The sequence below is a fragment of the Delphinus delphis genome, chromosome 4 (genome assembly GCF_949987515.2).
Source record: "Delphinus delphis chromosome 4, mDelDel1.2, whole genome shotgun sequence".
In the NCBI taxonomy this organism is placed as follows: domain Eukaryota; kingdom Metazoa; phylum Chordata; class Mammalia; order Artiodactyla; family Delphinidae; genus Delphinus; species Delphinus delphis.
The window spans coordinates 74,048,665-74,070,241 of NC_082686.1; the positions used below are offsets into that span (position 1 = coordinate 74,048,665).

The following is a 21,577-nucleotide window of genomic DNA, read 5'->3' on the forward strand; positions in this document are numbered from 1 at the left end:
TGACAGGTGTTTATCATTTCCTCTTCCCACAGATCTGACAGAAACATCCTTGGATCTTGGTGTCTGGACATAGGAGGTATGAATCACTCAGATAATTAACTACTTTTTCATCAGTGTTTTAGAGCTGTATTGAATGGTTACGTTAGTGCAAAATGAATGGGTATGGAGTTGTAAACCTAGAAACAGAAACCTATGTTTCCTACATGATTCCAAACGAAATGAGTAGAACGTTTATGTATGTAATGACTATTTTAGATCTATGAATCAGGAAGTTAGAATTTTTCAAAAATCTAAGAAATGCAGGGACGTTTAAGATAATTGCAAAATGAATACTTTTCTAAAGACTTTGTTGCTAAAGTGAAGGTGTTCTGATTTGATTGTCTTTTGAAGGGCGATTACTTAGTTAAAAATGCTCTACCGGGCTTCCCTGGTGGCGCAGTGGTTGAGAGTACGCCTGCCAATGCAGGGGACACGGGTTCATGCCCTGGTCCGGGAAGATCCCACATGCTGTGGAGCAGCTGGGCCCGTGAGCTGTGGCCGCTGAGCCTGCGCGTCTGGAGCCTGTGCTCCTCAACAGGAGAGGCCACAACAGTGAGAGGCCTGCGTACCACAGAAAAAAAAAAAAAAAAAGCTCTACCTTTGCTTAGAATTCAGCCTTTTAGTACCAAGGCACATTTATTAATTTTGTTTCACTGGAATATATGTGGTATTCTTTTCTTAGGAGGATTGTTGCTTTGCTGAATAGGCTACAGTTGCCAAAATAAATGTATGCGGGCATCCCATTCTGGTTTAGCGACCCTTTTTAAAGGCAAGTCAGTTCCTGGAAGTTGCTTGAAATAGTAAGCCTATTAATAATTGTTAAGAAAGTTTACTTTTGCTGCTATCCTTGTTTTTGCATTATCCACCATTAAAGCAGATGAGGATGAGACGGCTAAGTGAGATTTTTGAACATTATTAGAACAGCAAAGCCTGTTTTTGGTCAGGGGATTGGATAGGAAGAATGTTGACATTGGTTGGTTGCGTTATTTCCTAAGTAGTACAATTACAAAAAAAATAAAAATATTAAGTAGCAATAAAGTTGACAGGCTTCACTTTGACTCTGTGTTCAAATTATGTAGTAAGAGGGCAGAGTTCTTCGTCCAGGCTGACCAGGAAGCTTTATTTGGGGGAGCTTTGGTTGTTAAAGTTTTAATTTACAACTGATTTGAGATAAATAGGATAAATTCCTATATAGATAGGAAAATAGTTTCACAGTAGTTAAAACAAAACTCTATAACCTGAATGTCTAAATAGTATTTTCTGATGAGTTTTCTACTTGGTTCTGCTTATTAGTTATTGGAACTAAAATCCTTCTGTTGGTTTAGTTAGCCCTAAATAGTTATTTCATTTAGGTAACATCAGTTTCCCATCTGTTGTATTTCGAGTATGGATTCTTATGTGGATAATAATGTGTGTTTGCTGCTACAGAATATTGTAGTAGAAGAAGCATGAACTTGGGAATCAGACCTGAGTTTGATCTGACTTTCTTAACTAGCTATTGACTTTGACCAGTGCTGATAGTTATTGAGTAAGCTTACTGTATACTATGCTTTGAATTAAACATGATGTGAATTGTCTCATTTAAACCCCATTTTACAGATGGGGAAACTGAGGTTCAGAGATGTTAAGTTGCTGAAAGTCACATGCAGCTAATCCGGTAAACCTAGAAATAGAAACCTCTATGTCACATACAGTAACAGAGCTAGGATTCTGGCTGTGTTGAAAGTCCCTTATACTGTTGCTTAACTTCCCTGTTCTGCTTTTTCTTTCTTTTTTTTTTTTAATTAACAAAGGAGAATACTAGTACTTACGTCAGAGAGTTTTGAGGATTAGCTGAGAGCATATGTAAAGAAAGGAGCACTCTTCCTGGCACATAGTAAATATTCCTTTCCCCCTTCCATTCCATATACTGAATCAGGGCTGTGCTTGTTTAGCATGGTGGTTTTGTAACCACTGTGAATATAAGGTTTTAAATGTGAATATACTTTATTGCTGAAATGGATAGCAGTCCTAGGAAGTGGGCAATGATGAATGATAATGGGGCATGCTGTGGAGTTTTGTCTTTAGTTTTTGTATTTTTTCCCACTGGTCTAGGTGATGGTGGAAATAGGAACTTCATGCTTGTGAATGACAATGAGGTGGTGGTTGTAGTTTCTAAAATCTTAGAAGACAGAAGTAGAATTTCAAAATGATATTGATTACTTGGTTCATCTAAAGCTGGCTTTTGTTCACTGGTATACTGGGTAACTTAAGCAGGGGACCTTGTGAACAGACCCTAAGTTGAATAGGAGTTAGCAGCTTATCACTAACTGGACAACATTCTTAAAACAACTCACAGTGGTATGCTAAAGGAAGATAATCTAGTGTCTGATGTCTACCTGGTACATAACCAGAAGGTTTGTTCCAGTGATGGAATGTGTTCTGAATGTGCTGTATAGCTCATCTGGTTAAATCTGGATCCAAGAGTTAGCTGATGGGATTTAGTCTTTGGTTTTAGAACATAGTTTTTCTGTGTGAAATGAAGCCAACTGGCCTGTTGGAGAGAGTAAATCTGTAGTCATCAAAACCGTATTCTAATTAACCCACTTAACTAGTCCAGGTAACAAGCAAGAAGCAAGGAAATTACCATTACAGTCTTACTTTAATGTTGTTGATCTTCATATTTTGAGAGTAGAGAAATGAGAGAGGATCAGGATTGGGCTACATATTTTAAGATTTAGGTTAAAAAGTAAAAGGTTCTAGGCTTATTTAATCTGGAGAAAAGTATGTATCAATTACAAGGTAGAATGTCCTGAAGTTAATGGTAACTAGTAATTATAAAAATTGAGTTAAAAACATTAAAAACATATTAGATTAAAAATAGAGGTAATGTGAAATGTTATGAATAAATGGTAACTGGAAAAAACGATCACTGTTATAATGGTGAGTTGAAAATGATTTTTTGGTCCTCAGTAAGAAGGGAGAAAAGTGGAATGAAGGAAAGGGAGAGTTGTCCAAATAATCAAATATCTGAGACAGAGGAAAGTTGAGGATGAGGATTGCTGAAGAGTTTCCAGAGAGCTATCCCAACACCAGGCCTCATAATATCTTCAACCCACAGGCTTGTATTGGGACCTTTGCTAGGTCTGAGATTGTAAAATATTAACTCAAATAGCAAACTTTGAGGCTGTCCAAATTAAAAAAGGACTTATGTACCTTATGTATGTGTCTCCCCAAGGGAAGGGTCCACATAGATTTATGAAAATGGAGCTTCTCAGAGGCACGTATCTTGAAGTTACAGGTGAAAATGCATCTTTTATCTTATCTATCACCAAAGGCCACTAATGCTAGTATGAGCTGGGAATGCAGGAAGAAATTAGTACCCTGTGTTTGAAGTCTGTTTTTTTGTATGTAAGATGGGGTGAATGAAGTGAGTTGTAATTAATCTTTTTTTTTTGTAATTAATCTCTTAATCAAAATTTCTCTCTTGTTGACTCTTTCACTTACTCGCTGTGGATCTTGCTTTTAAATAACCCGTTGAGGGAATTCCCTGGAGGTCCAGTGGTTAGGACTCTGAGCTTCCACTGCCCGGGGACCGGGTTCGATCCCTGGTCGGGGAACTAAGATCCCACAAGCAGCACAGCGTGGCCAAAAAAATATATATATATCCAATGACACTCAGATACTAGTTAGATTAGAAGCATAATTTCCAGGGAAGGTGAGTTAACTATAAAGTAGAATTTCTTGATTACATGATGTGGAACACGCTGATATCTATATAATCTTCCTCAGAAATTATTAATAAAATTTATTTATATCTGTTGTTGGGTGATGAGGTGAAAGACAGGTCTGCCTCAGTGATAGCAAGCTAGATTAATTGACTGCTATTTTTTTGTTGTTTTTTAATTTTTTCACAAAGGAGTTTATGAGTTGGACATTGAAATAAGGAGGTATGAGATTAGAAAATAATAATGCTGAGTGGTTGTAGGTTATTTAGACTAGCCCCTTCTTTTTATAGAAAAGGAAACTGATGTCTGGAGAGGTAAGTGACAGCATGTTGGTAAAGGAGAAGCTTTCTATTAGTTGGGTGTTCTTTTCACCCTTGTCTTTAGTTTGTACTCTGTAGTAATGGCACATCTCAAAACTCAATGTATGTTTTGTGGGGTGTTTTTTTTTTTCTTATTGAGAACCAACTTTAAAGGATTGATTTTGATCACTTGACAGACTTCTATTACATTTTTAGTTTATTTTAAAATAAGTCATGGAACAGCTCCCACATGTGTCTAGCATGGCTTCTTTACAGCATCCCTATTGCTCTCTTTTTCCTATTTGTAAAGTAGGATGAAAAATATGTTAGTAACTTACTTTGATATATAAAAGACAGGTATTTTGGTTCCTAATTCTTTCTGATCTAAACAGCTGAGTAAAATGAAATCCCCTTTTATGTAGGGGCTTTGGGCCTACATTCTCATTTAAGATAAAAATCCTGTGAAGTCAAAATTACCCATGAAAAAGTCATTTAGGAAGGCACCAGTTTGAAAACTGGTTAACTGACATATGGTTTTTCAATTCTCACAGCTAGTTTTTTCTTCAGCTATTAGTATAGGTTACTTTTTTCTGGAATCATAATCGGTTATGTGCTTTGGATTGACCAAGGAACACCAGATTTAGTCTCCGTTGCATGCTCACTCTGGGACAAGGATGTGAGGGCAAGCGTCCTGCCGCCATTATTTAGAGTATTTTTCTCTCTTGTTTTTCTTTTTTCTTGCAGCACAGATAGTTGAATTGTAATTAAATCCATATGTGATGTGATTCCACAGTGTGAATAATGGAGAAAGAAATTAGGTGTTTAGGAAAATCTGCTATTTCCCTAGGGTTATACTGGGTGTTTTATACCACACAAAAAACCTAGCATAATTAAAGGGCTAAGTAATAAAGTTGGGATTATTGGGGCACTGTTGGTACTTTTTATAATTCTAGATGGATATTCAGCTACTATCAGTGTTTTTTGTTTTTGTTTGTTTTGTTTTTTTTGTTTTGGCTGTGTTGTGTCTTTGTTGCTGCTCGCCGGCTCTCTCTAGTTGCCGCGAGTGGGGGCTATTCTTTGTTGCGGTGCGCAGGCTTCTCATTGCGGTGGCTTCTCTTGTTGTGGAGCACGGGCTCTAGGCGCGCGGGCTTCAGTAGTTGTGGCACATGGGCTTAGTTGCTTCGTGACATGTGGGATCTTCCTGGACCAGGGCTCGAACCCGTGTCCCCTGTATTGGCAGGTGGATTCTTAACCACTACGCCACCAGGGAAGCCCTGACTATCAGTGTTTTTAAGAGTTAATGTCTCCTTACTACTAGCAAGATTTGCCTTATTTAAAAACAACTCTGTAAGTTGTTAATGTTTTCCATGAAATTTAAAGTATTTGAACTTAAATATCGCTCTGGGGATAGCACAGTAAGAAAACACCAGTCGTTAAAGAAATGTTATGGTGACTAAAGATTTAACAGTCCTGTGCCCTGGGAGAGGGCATGTGTATTGGTTAAAATGTGGCCTCAGAGCCATATACAAGTGATTTTGAATTCTAGCCTCATCACTTACTAGCTCTGTAGTCCCTTAACCCTATTTAGCTTCTTCATTGGCTGAATGGAGGTAATAAAACATAGAGAATTGTGAGGATAAGAGGCTCAGTAATTGGTAAATTACTATTATTTATTAGTTTAATAACATTTAACATATTCAAAACAAGTCACACTCCTGTGTGTATCTGTGTGTCGTGAGAGAGTGTGTGTGTGGGTTGTGATTGAGGATTGCTTTTTCTCAACTGGAGCAGCAGGCAATAATGACATACTGTTTAATTCCGGCTTTTATAGCAAAAATACCATGATTTTGCATCTTTGGTAGTGACATCCTATAAAGCTCAAGATGTTAATTTCATGGGTCTCTAATGTACATTTGATGTATATTTTTATCTTGATGTTTCTGGGTGTGTTTGCAGTCTCTTTTTCCCCCATCCTCTGTGTTAATGTTACCTGTTGTCTCTCTCCCTGGCTGCATTATAAAATTTAAAAATATGTTTATTTAATAGGATTTTATGTTTCCTTTTTTTTTTTTTTTTGTGGTACGCGGGCCTCTCACTGTTGTGGCCTCTCCCGTTGCGGAGCATGGGCTCCGGATGCGCAGGCTCAGCGGCCATGGCTCACGGGCCCAGCCGCTCCGCGGCATGTGGGATCTTCCCAGACCGGGGCACAAACCCGTGTCCCCTGCATTGGCAGGTGGACTCTCAACCACTGCGCCACCAGGGAAGCCCTATTTTCCCTTATTTTCATTTAGAAATTCTGGTTAGTGAAATGTGTCTACATCTTTTCTTTAAAAAGAAGTCTTGAAATTTTGTTTTACTTCTCTGGCCTTTGGATTGATTAGATGTAGTCACTGGTTCTTTGTAGACCAAATATTTTTTCCTTATTGTTTTCCCAAGCACCTGAGATGGAGTTCTTACTTACATGCTAATTATCATAATATAATTCAGTTTACTAAGTGAAATGTAAAGTACTGCAGGCAAGTAACCTGAGTAGCACTTAATTATTTGAAACACTAGTCTAGCAAATTGTTAGTTAAAATAGATTTTTATTCCATGGGTCCTATATAAAAATATACTTTTTATAGTTATCACCACTGTCTTAGAGTTAGTTGTTGAATAATTTTGAGCTAATCTACAGTTGTTTTCTGTTCAGTTTTTGGTGAGAAGAGTAGAAAAACTGCTTAATTTTGTCAGGTTCAAAAGCATCTTAATGTGTGTTTTCTCAAAATCCTTTCTAATCTCTGGTGTAGCCCATACCTTTCCCCATGTTACTTTAAAAGTTGTGCCAATTACCAATTGTTGTAGTGCGTAAGAGTTGTGAGTTTTATAGGCAGTAAGGAAGGAGGCTGGGTTAGGGCCACTTAGTTGAGCCCTAAGATTGTGTTGGCACATCTAACTATTGGATACTTTTTTAGTTCCTGTCTGTGCCAAGCACAGGGCTAGATGCTGGGTATATGTTGATGAGTGAGTTCTGCCTTCTTGGAGGTAAACAGTCTAGCAAGGGAACACAGAACTGCTGCTTTGCACACCATTCACATTGTATTCTTTGGGAATGTGGCCTCTTGGCACGTCCTTGGGTCTCTTTCAGTTGAGAAAAGTTCAGAATCTCCATCACGTACAAGTTAATCCATATCTTTATCAAACAAGGTCTTTCATCATAACTTGATTGTGTTCCATCTTTTTCAGCTCCATTTTCAGCCATTCCCCAGAGGCCATCCTGTGCTCCAGCTAGTTCAAGTAACTTGTATTCCTAACATTTTCTGGGATTTCTCACCTTAGCACTTCTGCATATGGTAATTCCTCTACTTGGATTCCATCTCTCTCTTATTTCCCCTTTTTACTGCTTGTTTGCTTGATGAACTTCACACCCGTCAGGTCTTAGATCAAGGGAGAGTTCTTCTCTGAAGACTCTTTTGTCCCTTGCCTGCCTCTTCCTCCCTCCCTGTGCCTCTCCGTGCTCCCAGTGCTCGCATGATACTTACTTTACTGCAGTGTGCAACCGCTTTGATAGGTTTGTTTACTTGTCTAGCCTAGGTTTGGCTTCTTGAGGTTAGAAATTTAATCTTTGTAATCTCCAACATTTAGCACGTACTTGGCACGTGTAGACAATGACATTGTAACAAATGATTTTTTATGAAATAGGAAGTAGTGATAAACCATACTGATTCTTTCTAGAATGCTAATTTAATAATTACAGATTTATTTTGAAATATTAAGGGTACTTGGGCAACATCTTGGTTTTCTCAATTAATTTGCCTTTTCCTAAATCAAACAATGGTCTAGGGTTGGATTTTAAGATATTACTTGGTTAGAATAGAGGCATTGTTTTTTTTTGTTTTGTTTTTTTGTTTGTTTGTTTTTGCGGTACGTGGGCCTCTCACTGTTGTGGCTTCTCCCGTTGCGGAGGCTCTGGACGCGCAGGCTCAGCGGCCATGGCTCACGGGCCCAGCCGCTCCGCGGCATGTGGGATCTTCCCGTACCGGGGCACAAACCTGTGTCCCCTGCATTGGCAGGTGGACTCTGAACCACTGTGCCACCAGGGAAGCCCTAGAGGCACTGTTTTAAGTTCATTGGTGACCGTGTTGGTGAGACTTTCTGTCCATAATAATGAAAAACTGACCGTCACTGGTCTCTAAAGCAAATAAAACTTTTCAACCCAAAAAGAATGGGTGATCCGTAGGATTGCCATAGCACCAGCTCCATCTGTCTCTGTTAGTAGTGCCCACTGCTGCTCCTGGGAAGCAGGGAGACTCAGTCAGGAGGACTCCCAGATTTTTATGGGCCAGCCTCTCTGAGTGGTAGAACTGTAATGCCCACTCCCTGTATCTCCTTCATGCTTAAAGAAAAAATATTTTGGGGACTTCCCTGGCTGTCCAGTGGTTAGGACTCCACGCTTCCACTGCAGGGGGGCATGGGTTCAACCCTTGGTCAGGGAACTAAGATCCTGCATGCTTCATGGTGCAGCCCAAAATAAATAAGTAACTAAATAAATTGTTGCCTAGAGATTCATCTTGGATTTGCCAGCTTTGAGAAGCTGTAACCCATTTATGTATTAACTTCTGAACAGAATAACTCTTGATGAACTGGACGAGGAAGTAGTTGATACTGATGAGCATAGTCTTGTGGCGGCGGTTGTATAGAGTTAGGTGAGGTCACTAAGGACCTGGGGAGAGGGTATTGGGAGAGTCAGGAAAGCGAAAGGGGCATAAGGATGAGATGTGGGAGTGGGGCAAAAACAAAATTTACTTTGTTGTGAAATTTTGCCCAGAAAAAGGAAAGATTTTACCCCTTCCTCACACTCACCTCCTGTCTTGCCCTGTCTGATTCAGTCAGCTATGTTGCTGGGTGCTGGCCTGCTTCCCAACTTTAAGTCTGTTTTTAGTCTGTAAGCCCAATATTGTGAGACAAGTACTGACTGCTCTGACACGTGTAGAGGAGGGACAGAGGTGGGACAAGTCTCCTGCGGGGTGGAAGGGACAATCAAAGCTTAGTAGAGAAAATAACTGACCAGGGGCTGGAAGGACTCACAGGAGCTCTTCAGCCAGCCTAAATTAGGGAACGGCATTCTTAGCAGAAGGAACGACGTATGTAAAAGAATGGAATCAGGAATCAGTAGGACTCTTTGAGGAACTGCAAGTTGTGTTCTGTATAGATGGGATGTAAGGTTTGTAGGAGGTGAATAATAACCTTTGATGAATGGAAGGTGGTGTTGACAACTAGGCAGGGCCAGGTTCTGAAGGATTTTATGTCTCCCAGTTAGTTGTGACTTTGTCCTTGGAGCCCAGTTGGGTCTGTCTTTTGCACCAGTTTCCCATGGTAGGCAAACACATAATAGTATCGTGTGTTGTAAGACTTTCCAAAGTCTTCCTGGTAAGAGGGCTACTTAACTTTGTTTAATGCAGTACTTTTCTTCAATTTATATGAGCAGTCAATGCCTTTAAAATTTTTTTATTTTGGGGCTTCCCTGGTGGCGCAGTGGTTGGGAGTCCGCCTGCTGATGCAGGGGACGCGGGTTTGTGCCCCGGTCCGGGAGAATCCCACGTGCTGCGAAGCGGCTGGGCTCGTGAGCCATGGCTGCTGGGCCTGCACGTCTGGGGCCTGTGCTCCGCGGCGGGAGAGGCCACGGCGGTGAGAGGCCCACGTACCGCCAAAAAAAAAAATTATTTTGGAGGGACTTGTACCAGTTGGGAAATGATGCTGCAGACAATAGGAAGCCCTTGAAATTTTAAGCAGAGAGAAACGATCACATCAGGTTCGTATATTGATTAGAATGAGGGAGACTGGAGAGGGGGTCAGGACCCAAGGTGAGGCATGCCAGTGCAGGTAGGGTGGGGTGAGGTGGGTTTGAGAAAGGTAGGAATGATAAGACTTAGTGCCCAGATGGATGTAGAAGGTGTGGGATAGGAAGGAGTCTAGGATGACTTCCAATTTCCTAGCATGGCTTTTTAGGCAAGTCCTATTCGTTAAAGGAGTAGAGGGAATTGGTAGTGGCAGCAGCAGGTGAGAGGGCAGGTTTTTGGAAGAAAGTTGAAACAAGCCATTTGAATTAGCTGTCTGCAAACATGGACTGTAGATGTTTGAATCCGTGGTTCTGGAACTCCTGAGAGAGCAGTGCTGACAATACTGATTGGTGGTTGCCACTGTAGATGGGCCAGTGGTGCCACCCTTTGCCCATGATATTGTTACAGAGAGAGGAGCATGGAGGAATTAATAGTTAAGAAGTAGGCAGAGGAAGTAGAGGCTTGGGGAATATTAATAATTAAGAAGTGGACAGAGGAGGTAGAGGCTTGGTAACCTGGCTACCTGCCTCAACACCCAGGCTAGTGTAATAAGAAGTAGATCAGCAGCATTGTGAGAGGTAAAAAGGTCATTTGCGGGCTGTCTTAGGAACCTACGCTGTTTTCCGTATGAAAGCGTGTATTTCAAGTACACGCTGCTTTCAAATGAAGTTGTGGAAAATGGATGGTGCTGTCTACATTAATTTGTTGGCAAGGCTTTTCGGTATAATGTCACCCCATGCTTGACTTTCTAGGGAAGGTGAAAAATGCTAATCTTAGTTAAGTGAAGATTATTTTTTTTCCTGTTTTTAAAAGACAGTATTGATTGAAAACTGGTAAATGATAATATTTTGTAAACTAAAAATCCCTTTTCAAATGTCAGTCACTATTATTACGGTTGACATAGTACCCAAATACATTGATTTTTTTTTTTAATCCTGAATAGTGGATTATAGAATGACCATAGGAAATGAGGAAGTTTAGATTTCTGTGATGGTTGTACCATGAGTAAGGCCATTATCCTCTTCAGTAGTAACTTAAAGTTCTGTATTATTGAAATATTTGCTGAATGAAAATGTTAAGGCCTTTATACTTCCTTTCTATGCTGAATCAGCATGAGTAGGTTTCAAATTGGGGAAAAGGAGTAAAGTGGAAAAAAATTCACGTAACTGAAAAAAATTGATCCAAGTGCCTATCAGTTGTAAGTGGAAATTTGCAGGATTGTACTTTTTGTACAGAATGGTTTCCTGGTGATTTTGTGCTTCTTTGAGGTTGAGCCTTTATAATGTTTGGAAAAATGAAATGTGAACCATACTGTAGTAAAGATCATGAGTAAAACTAATTTTGTTTTTTTGTAAGCATAATACAATAATCCTGAAGTGACATATGCTGAGTTAGTGAAGAAAAATTATTTTGGAGTTTGTTGTTATAAGAAAAATGAACATATCTGTAGTCTATGTGTGACTCCTTAACATACTGAAGATTTAGAAGTATAATTCTCCGGAAAGTTCTTCTGTTCTTCCTTTTTCCTTCTCTACCTTTCCCTATCCCCCCACCCCTTCTGATTCTAGTTCTTCCTTTCCACTCTGCTGCTCTATTTTGATACTTTTCTGTGCAAATGATTACTTCTTGTTTCAGTATGCAACTACAGTGTAATCTTTTTGAATATTTTTAATAATCAATTTAAACTCAGCATTGTACTGCCAATAATGCACTTTACTCAACTGAAATGACAATGCTATAACCAGTTGACACCAACTCTGAGTGTGTGCATGCATTGATCACTGCGTCACCATGGTTACCTGTCAACTGCAGCAATAAGATTTCATCTATAAGTTATATCCCAATTTTAACTATGCTAAAATGTGGAAAATACGAGTCTTAGAATTAATGAATGTTTAAATTTCAAAGACCATCTTTTAAATTGCTGATTGAAATGTCAAACAAGTTATTAGGGATTGGATTAATAGCATTACATTTTAGAAGAAATAGTCACTAATTTGCATTAAAATGGAAGAAACATTCATGTATATATTGCTTAACAAAAACCCTTACCTTACCTCTGAAAAGTGTAACTTTTTTTTAGTTGAAGTATAGTTGATGTACAATATTATATGTTACAGATGTACAATATGGTGATTCAATATAGTGATTATACTTCATTTATAGTTATTATAAAACATTGGCTATATTCCCCATGTTATACAATATACCCTTGTAACTTACTTTATACGTAATAATTTGTACCTCTTAATCCCTTACCCCTAAATGTGTAACTTTTAGTTTGGGGACTTAGGCACAAACAAACAATTTGGTTTATTTATACAGTTGTTATTAGAACTCTTTTTTAAAATAAATAAATAAATTAGGCTGCGTTGGGTCTTAGTTGCGGCACATGGGATCTTCGTTGCGGTGCACGGGCTTTTTGTTGTGGCACGTGGGTTGCAGAGCGCACAGCCTCAGTAGTTGTGGCACATGGGCTCTCTAGTTGTGGCTCGTGGGCTTAGTTGCCCTGTGGCATGTGGGATCTTAGTTCCCCAACCAGGGTTGACCAGGGATCGAAACCCGTGTCCCCTGCATTGGAAGGTGAATTCTTAACCACTGGACCCTGTTACTAGAACTCTTGATTTGTCAATTCTTATTGTATTAAATGCCCATGGCACACAATTTCTTTTGTGCGTGTTTTAAAATACTCTCATTTGTTTCAGCTAGCCTTGGTTGTTTGTAGGTACCCACTTTCACCCCTAAAGAAAAAAAAAAAGCACAAAACATTTATAGTCTATTTCATAAGTCTAACAATGCAGAGAGGAATTTGAAGAAACTGTTAGTAGTAACATACATGTATAGGTACATGTGACATGGATTTCTAATTGGGATTGTTGGATCAAAGTATGTAGGAAGTTTAAATTTTTGTATACTGTCAGTTGGTTTTCCAAAAAGCTAGTACAGATGCACTCTTAACAGCAGTGTATAAAGGTGCTCTTTTTTGTGTGTGTGTGCCAATTTAATAGGCAAATAATGTTTTATCACGTAATTTCATACTTTACCTCATCTTGTTTTCTAATAGGATCATGTGCTCTTTAATTGTTACTGTTTTCCCCCTCCCTGGTTCTATAGCATTGTAAAATCCCTAAATTCTAGTTTCAGATGATTGTGAATTTGGCAGTAATCTTTATAAAGGGAATAATATACCTGCCTTTCCCTCCCATTATCATGTTTTATGTTTATTGCCATGTCTTATTTTTCCATTGAGACACATGAAATAGAATTTCTATTATAGGCAACTCCTACTTTCTCTTATTAGTATTTCCATTGGTACTAAAAAAAACTATATAAAATTTCTTACCTTTAATCATTCTTGATCAGTGATTGCCTTGCTAAGGCTTGCGAAAACTGTCAGCCTCTTTTCTTACCAATGTTGGAACGTCACCTAGTGGTGAAAGAGTGCAAGAGAAGGCTGTATACACAGGCGATACTTGTGTAGCTCAGAAGCTTTCATGGTTGGAGTAAATCATGAGTTATTGGGTTGGCCAAAAAGTTCGTACGGGTTTTCTGTAAAATGTTACAGAAAAACCCAAACAAACTTTCTGGCCAACCCAGTATTACAACCGTCTCATTTTAGTGGAGAAGTTGAAACCAAGATGGGTGAAGGAACTTGCAAAATAGTTCGTGTTGAATTAATTGACATTTAAGAACAAATTGAAGCTGATTCTTGAGTTGTGTACTCTTTTCATTTGTTTTTGTTTTGTTTTTTTGTATTTTGGGATAAAGTTGTATATCTCCTACTGTTCCTAATATAGTAGTGAATATGTCATATATGCTCACTTAATACTTATAGTTGAATTAGTTTGATAAAATAATTTAGAATTTGCTGTTGCTTATGCTGTATCACTGGCTAGTACTTTTCCTCAGTGGAGCCAAAATATGGAGGAGACAGAAAAATAAAAATAGCTAACTGTAGCTTTCTTGAAATATGCTTGTTAAAGGAGCCTTCAAAATGGTACTTTACCTTGTCTGGGGTAAAATAACAATAAGAGTGCATCCAGGCAAAGAGAGTGGAATGGTCTGATAGAGACCATCTGGAGGGTCCTACAAGTTCAGGCCCACAGTTGGCCACGTGTGGTAGAATTAGAATTCTGTACATATGCTCAGTCTTCTTCCTTTACTTTCTTCTTTAACTATTTAAAAATATTATTGCACATAGATGGTGAAAGCATTCAAAGAGCACGAAAGTCTCTCTCATTCCCATCCTGACACACTGTTACCCCTGATAGTTACGTCACCAATTTACAGCTATATTCATCCTTTGGTTGTCTTAGGGGTGGGTGCCAGTTTTCTTTTGAGGCCTTTTTGGTTCTGCCAGTTTTCTTCACTCTTTAGGACTGGTCTTATCATAGTGAGCCTTTCTACTGCTTTCAGTTGTCTGCTGTAGCATTTTTCATAATAGATGGTAAGATTTTGAAATCAATCTAGCAATTATAATACTTTCATAACTCTCAGTCCTTGAGTATGGAGTTTTAGAAAGTCACATACATGAGGAAGGTTTAAGGGGAAGTATAAAAGTTTTAAGTTCAAAGTAACTTGAATAAATGAAAAAAAATCTCTCATTCATATTAAGTAGACAAACTTAATTATGCTGTATATAAATTATATATTTTACTCATTTCCTTTTTTTAATAATGAGAATAAAGCATAGATACCATTTGTCAGTCCAAAGGTACCTTCTCCCAGTTTTTACTGATTAAATACTATACAATTGACTGTAATACTCAAAGCCATTATTTTGTCTAATGATAGTCTTACCACATGGGGTTTCTCTGAATAAATGGGTTGATTTCTTTCTTTAAATAGCGAATATAATAAAAGTGATAAAAATGTATGCATGTATGTTATAGTGTAGGTTAGGTTATGACTCTTAATGTTCTTGAATTGACCCTAAGACAGAAAATTGCATTATCTTTCCTAATTATAACTTATTTTGTTACAGTTATCACATTGTTTTATAACTTACAAAAAAAATAATTTCACAAAGACTGCATTTTACAAATGTAAATACAGTTTTAGTTTGGTGTATATTGGATACAATGGTCTTCCTTAAGCCTAAACACAGAAACAAAAGCATGTATTATAAGAGAAAGTTCAAGATGGGAAGTGATAAAATGGGTATTGAGTAGAGCTTTGTTAAGATTTAGCTGGTATCCTCGTAAAATTTCCATGTATTCATTAAATTATATTATGTCATTCTTATTGTTAGGAGCTGACTTGAAGTGTTAAGTTTTGCCCTCATAAAGTTGTCACAATTTGGTTACTGTTGTTGGGAGATTGAGATTTTGTCATTCTTTTTACACAAATATTTGTATAGATACTAAAATTAAGGTTGGACAGTGAGTAGAGTTAGGATTTTATATTAATAGGGCATATTTCAGTTGTAAAGGTAGAACGCTTTTGAATTGCAGAAAGTCATCTTAATTGCTGTGGATGCTACAAATTTGACAATGAAATAATATTGATTGAAATATTGATGAAATAATACAGAATGCTGGCTTTGCTGTTTATACTTCAGAATCTTTGAAACACCCTTTGTTTTGTGGTTCTGAAAGATGTGTTTATCAAATCTTTATTTAACATGTATAGGTATGTTTAATTCTCAGGAAAAAACCTAGAACTACAAAATAAAGTGGGATGATTCATTTTGTTTTTCAACAATACAAGGTGGCCCAAAAGTTTTAGTGCAGTTTTAATTTTTAAAACTTAAGAAGTACATGTTCCAAACTTACAAAAAATATCATTTGAGAATTTTTAATACTTATTTAGTTTTGCAAATATTGAATAGTACATTTTTAATTTAATTTTGTGTGTGTGTGTGTGTGTGGTACGCGGGCCTCTCACTGCTGTGGCCTCTCCCGTTGCGGAGCACAGGCTCCGGACGCGCAGGCTCAGCGGCCACAGCTCACGGGCCCAGCCGCTCCGCGGCATGTGGGATCTTCCCGGACCAGGGCACGAACCCGTGTCCCCTGCATTGGCAGGCGGACTCTCAACCACTGCGCCACCAGGGAAGCCCTAATTTTATTTTTTTAACTTCAGTTTCCCTGAAGTTGGCAAATACCAACAGAAGTAAAAAATTAAATTAAAAATATTTATTCAGAATTTGCTTGAGGTTTTACTTGAGTGGCAGATCATTCATTCCCTAATTCACCTCATAAAATTACCTACTTTGGAAATCTAAGCACATACATTGAGTATCCTCAAAGAAAACCCTCCACATATAATACTATAATATTGTTACAGCTTGTGCGAAACTCAGGTTTGAAGCAAAGATGCCTTAGGTGTGGGGATTCTATGCTTGTTAAGTCCAACTCATCTTGTTTTAGGAAATGAGATCTGACTCTTAACCCTAGGTTTAAGACTGTACCTTAAATGGTTCTTAGTAATTACATAATATGAAAAAATGAGTTAACTTTCACAAAAATTAGCATTAGATTTTGTGTGATTTATTCCTGATAGCTTCACTTTGTCCTGTGCTGCTGTTTTTACTCACACAAAAAAATCAGGTTCATTGTAAATGCAAGGAAGGGTTTGGTTAAGCACAATAGCCTATAAGCTGCTTGCTATTTAGATAACATCAAGGCTCAGTCATGCACCGTGGAATTGGGACTTCAGTATGCTAGCTAGATATGATTTATTCAAGTAATAGGAGCTCTGCAGTGACAGTCAGATGGCAGAAGGTATGTCTTCTGAAAACCCATTTAAAATTGGAGCATTAAAAAATCCTAAATTTTAATGTCTTAGTCATTTTGAAAACAGTTCAAAAAGAACCCAAACAAGTATGTGGCAGAAAATTGTCATTTGAATGGATTTTTATGCTTAGTTTCATTTTATTTTTGTTATTAAGAGCCGGCTTTTGAAAGCTCTGCTAATATCAACAGTTGGAAGGAATGATGATACAGTGCTATTGGTAAGAAAAATTTCTTTGTGTTTTATGATCTAGAAATTGACTTGATTAAAAAGCACATGCCCTCAAGCAAACCACCGGAAGTTATACTTCTGTAAGTTAAATGGATTTTAGAAGTTCGATATTAATGTTTTAAATATCTAATTGGGTAAATGGTAGGATAGTATTTAATATGTATTTTCATCTTGATAAGTAATATATTTTGAAATATGTTATATAGATTTTTATCTTCATGATGTCATAAAAATGTTAAGGGCTTTCTATATATGTACATGTTTTTAAAATTTATACATTTATGATATGTATATGTTTTAAATGTAAGCTGTTGCAGTTGTCTCACTGGGTTTTACTAAAAGTTTATGTGACGAGTGAATTCTTAGTAATTTCCTATGAAGTATAATATGTTTATAGAGAACAATAATTGGTGACTTTTAGAGCAACTTTTAATTTCAATTCCTTAAATTATTTTTAACATTTCATCTTTGGTAAAGTTTGGTAAGACTTAAGAACTTTGCCTTAAAAAGTAGAACTTTGCCTCAAAAAGTAAGTTAAATTTCAGAGAAATAACACTTATAAAAAGAGTAATGAGATAATACGGTCAAGAATTGTATTTAGAAAAGTATGAACATAGATTGTTGTAGGCAGTGCACCATGTGTAATGGCTCATTTAAAAATAATTTGAGTATTTTTTTGTTGTGGTCAGTTTTTACCTGTAGAAGATGAGATGAAAATATAGTTATCTTGGACTAATTTGAACTCTGTCAAGAGAGATTTGGGGAAAAGATTTTAAATAGTTATGAGCATATGGAATTAAGGAAAACATTGAATTTTAATGATAGTTCTTTTTCTAAAATTATGAAAAGCATGCTTATTTATCTGCAAATATATTCTACATTGAAAACTTAGAATTTACAGAAGTGGGGAAGTACATCTATATTTCTAGGCAATGGATGAAAGACAAGAGTGAAGAAGAGTTAGATTCAAAACCCAGGGGTAAGAGTTTATGGATAATACCTGAACATAATAGGTTGAGTCGGTAGATTTGGGACTCAGAGTACTCAAGATTCATATCCCTTTGTGCCAGGAATGACTATCCTCTGAAAATTTTCTTTTATTTTCACTTCAGATGGGTGAATTTTTTTTTAATTCAAGTATATTGATTTACAGTGTTGGGTTAATTTCTGCTGTATAAAAAGTGATTCAATTGTGTGTGTGTGTGTGTGTATATATATATATATATATATACATATATATATATATACACACACACATTCTTTTTCATATTTTTTCCATTTTGGTTTATCACAGGGTATTGAATATAGTTCCCTGTGCTATACAGTAGGACCTTGTTTATCCATTCTATATATGATAGTTTGCATCTGCTAATCCCAAACTCCCAATCCATCCCTCCCACACACCCTCTCCCCCTTGGCAACCACAAGTCCATTCACTGTGTCTCTGAATCTGTTTCATAGATAAGTTCATTTGTGTCATATTTTAGCAAATGGATGGCTTTTATTTATTTAAGAAAACTTTTCCATTATGGACAATTTATACATATTAAAGAGTAGAAAGATGAGTATAATGAACTCTCATGGACCATCACTCAGCTTTTTTTTTCTTTTTTTCATTTTAATTTTTTTCCATCACTCAGCTTTTAAGTCAGCTTTAGCAGTTATCAACTCACAGCCATCCCCTGACTGATAAAGATTTTTTTTTTAAGTTTTTTTATTGGGAAGTAAGTTCAAACCTGCAGAAAAGTTGGTTTGTTTGTATAAAGTTGCTTGTTGGTTCCTTGATTATCCTTCTGATATCTGCATAATCTATAGCGATGTCTCCTGTTCTATTCCTGATATTGATAATTTGTGCCCCCCCTTTGAGTTTAACTAGAAATGATCAATTTTATTAATGTCAAAGAACCAGATTTTGGTTTCATTGATTTTTTTCATCATTTTTCTGTTTTTTAAAATTTCATTTATTTCTTCTCGGAGTTTTAGTCTTTCCCTTAAGTGCCTACACTGGGTATAACTTGCTGTTCTTTTTCTACTTTCTTAAGAGCATTGTAAGAGTGTACTTTCATTTCTCCATGTTCTTTGTGCTTTTGCTGTGTATAGTTACCCTCTTAGTTACCATTTCTGGTGCTCATCAATCCTTTGTGGAGATCCTTATTACCATTGGTTATCTTTTTTTCCCCCATCTGAGGAATTCTCTTAACAATTTTTTTTTTTTAAATAGTGTAGGTTCACTGCTGGTGAATTTTTCCCAGCTTTTGTATCTGAAAAAGACTTTTATTTCACCTTTGATTTGGGAAGATATTTTTGCTGGGTATAGAATTCTCAGAATAGTTTCTTTTTCTCAGTACTTCAGAGATGTTTCCCTACTGTCTTTTCGCCTGCATTGTTTTTAAGCAAGAAATTTAATGTCATTTTTATTTATTTTCCTTTGTATGTGACATGTCTTTTTTCTCTGGCTTCTTTCAAGATATATATACACACACACACACACACACACACACACACACACATATACACACACATATATATATACATATACACACACATATATATACATGTATATATATACGTGTGTGTGTGTATGTATATATATATATATTTATATATATAACCCATTTTTCATCATGGGTTTTGATGATGGTATGCCTTGGTTTAATTTCTTATGTTCTTTGGTTAGTGTTAGTTGGACTTCTTGGATCCGTGGGTTTATAGTTTTTCATCTAATCTGGAAATTTTGGGGCCATTATAGAATTACATATTTTTTATTCCCTCCTGCCTTACATGTATATCAGGGTGCTTGAGATTGTCACACAGCTTACTGATGCTGTTATGTTAGCTTTTTTTCCCCTCTAGTCTTTTTTCTCTCCATTTTTCATTTTGGATATTTCTATTACTATGTCTTCAAGTTCATTGATTATTTTTGTGTAATATCGAATCTGCTGTTAATCCCATCTAGTGTGTTTTTCATGTCAGACATTGTACTTTTTATTTTATGTTTGATTTGGTTCTTTTTTATATTTTTCATGTCTCTGCTTCACATGATCAGTCTTTCCTCTTGCTTTTTGAACATATGAACTATAGTGGGGACAGTGTCAGGGCAGAGTTCCTTTGCAGTCATTTTAATGTCCTTGTCTACCAGTTCTATTATCTCTGTCAGTTCTAGGTCCTCTTCTGTCCTTTGATTTTTCTCATTGTGGGTCATATTTTCTTGCTTCTTTGCAAGCCTGTTAAGTTTTTTTGTTTTTATTTATTTATTTATTTATTGCGGTACGTGGGCCTCTCACTGTTGTGGCCTCTCCCGTTGCGGAGCACAGGCTCTGGACGCACAGGCTCAGCCGCCATGGCTCACAGGCCCAACTGCTCCGCGGCATGTGGGATCTTCCCGGACCGGGGCACGAACCCGTGTCCCCTGCATCAGCAGGCGGACTCTCAACCACTGCGCCACCAGGGAAGCCCAAGCCTGTTAAGTTTTAATTGGATATCAGACATTGTAACTGGATATTTTGTATTCCTGTAAATCTCCTTGGACTGTGTTCTGTGAAGCAGTTAAGTTACTTGGAAACAATTTTATTCTTTAAAGTCTTAAAAGTTTTGTTAGGCAGGAACAGAGTAGCTTTTAGTTTCAGGTTAATTTGAACCCACTACTGAAGCAAAACCCTCTGAGTACTCCGCCTGATTTCATGCAGCTAATGAGGTTTTCCCACTGATTGGTGGGAACAGGTACTCTGCCCAGCCCTGTGTGAGCCCTGATGCATTTTTCCCCTTAAACCTTTTGGGTGGATTTTCCCCTGGTCTTGGTAGTTTCCTCACACACAAGTGCTGATCAGTATTCAGCTGAAGACTTGAGAAGGGACCACTTTGCAGATTTTCAGTGTTCCTTCTCTGTACATACCTCTTCTCTGGTAATCTGCCCTGCAAACCCAGTCACTTTGGTGCCTCCCCAGACTCCCAGCTTCATCTCTTCAACTCAGGAAGATTGCTGGGCTCCCCCTGGGTTTCCTGTCCTACATTTTTTTTTTTTTTTGCATCCTGTAAATTATTCAGTTTGTAAACTGGGACAATTGTAGAGCTCACCCATTTTTGTATCAGTTTCTTTCATTGACGTCCAGCTCCTTGAAGGCTATATAGTTTTATATATTTTATTCATTTTGTTGTTTTAGTTAGGAGGGCTAGTCTTGGTTGGAAGCAGAAGTCTCTCCACTTAAGAATTTGAAGAGGTTCTTCCCCTCGAGAAACATATTTTAGGTGGTGGTGGGAAATGGGGATCAGAATTATATGTTTTGGTTGTTAAAAATGAGTGGTAAATCCTGAGTGATGATCCTGAGACACAGTCCAGAGCTTAAGGAAGAACCACGGATTAAAGGTTAAGAACCCCAGACTGGATTCTTTAGTGGGGACAGTGTCAGGGCAGAGTTCCTTTGCCTTATTACCCTTTGAAGGTAGGCATGTGCACATTTGAAACCTTGCAGGATTGGACTAAACCTTACAGGTTCAGGCAACAACAGCTGATCTTTTCTACAGGGAAAGAGGTTGGACTTGCTAATTCTCCCCCAAAGTCTGTAGCAGCAGGTGTATAGCCCTTGAGAATAACTGCTGCCTCAAGTTGTATTGGTTTGATGGAACAGTCTTACAATGGTGGGATGACTCTAGTACTATACTTTTCAGGGCTCTAACAGTACCCTAGACTGAGAAGAAATTGTTACTAAATTGCCTAAAAGGTTTTGTATGATAATGTGTATTGTTTTCCTCT

General features: G+C 37.5%; 1 protein-coding gene across 6 annotated transcripts in view; it reads left to right on the forward strand.

Annotated features, from left to right (window-relative positions):
- The window catches only part of ATP13A3 (ATPase 13A3), an 81,538-nt gene that overhangs the window by 1,885 nt on the left and 58,076 nt on the right, over positions 1-21,577 (forward strand). For 4 of the 6 annotated variants that reach the window (XM_060010918.1, XM_060010916.1, XM_060010921.1 and 1 more), the window contains exon 2: positions 33-76. The gene's annotated coding sequence lies outside the window, so the exon portion shown is untranslated. Of the gene's footprint in view, positions 1-32; positions 77-16,753; positions 16,817-16,849; positions 16,908-21,577 lie in introns of those variants that run through there. The other 2 variants (XM_060010917.1, XM_060010919.1) reach the window with 2 other exon arrangements.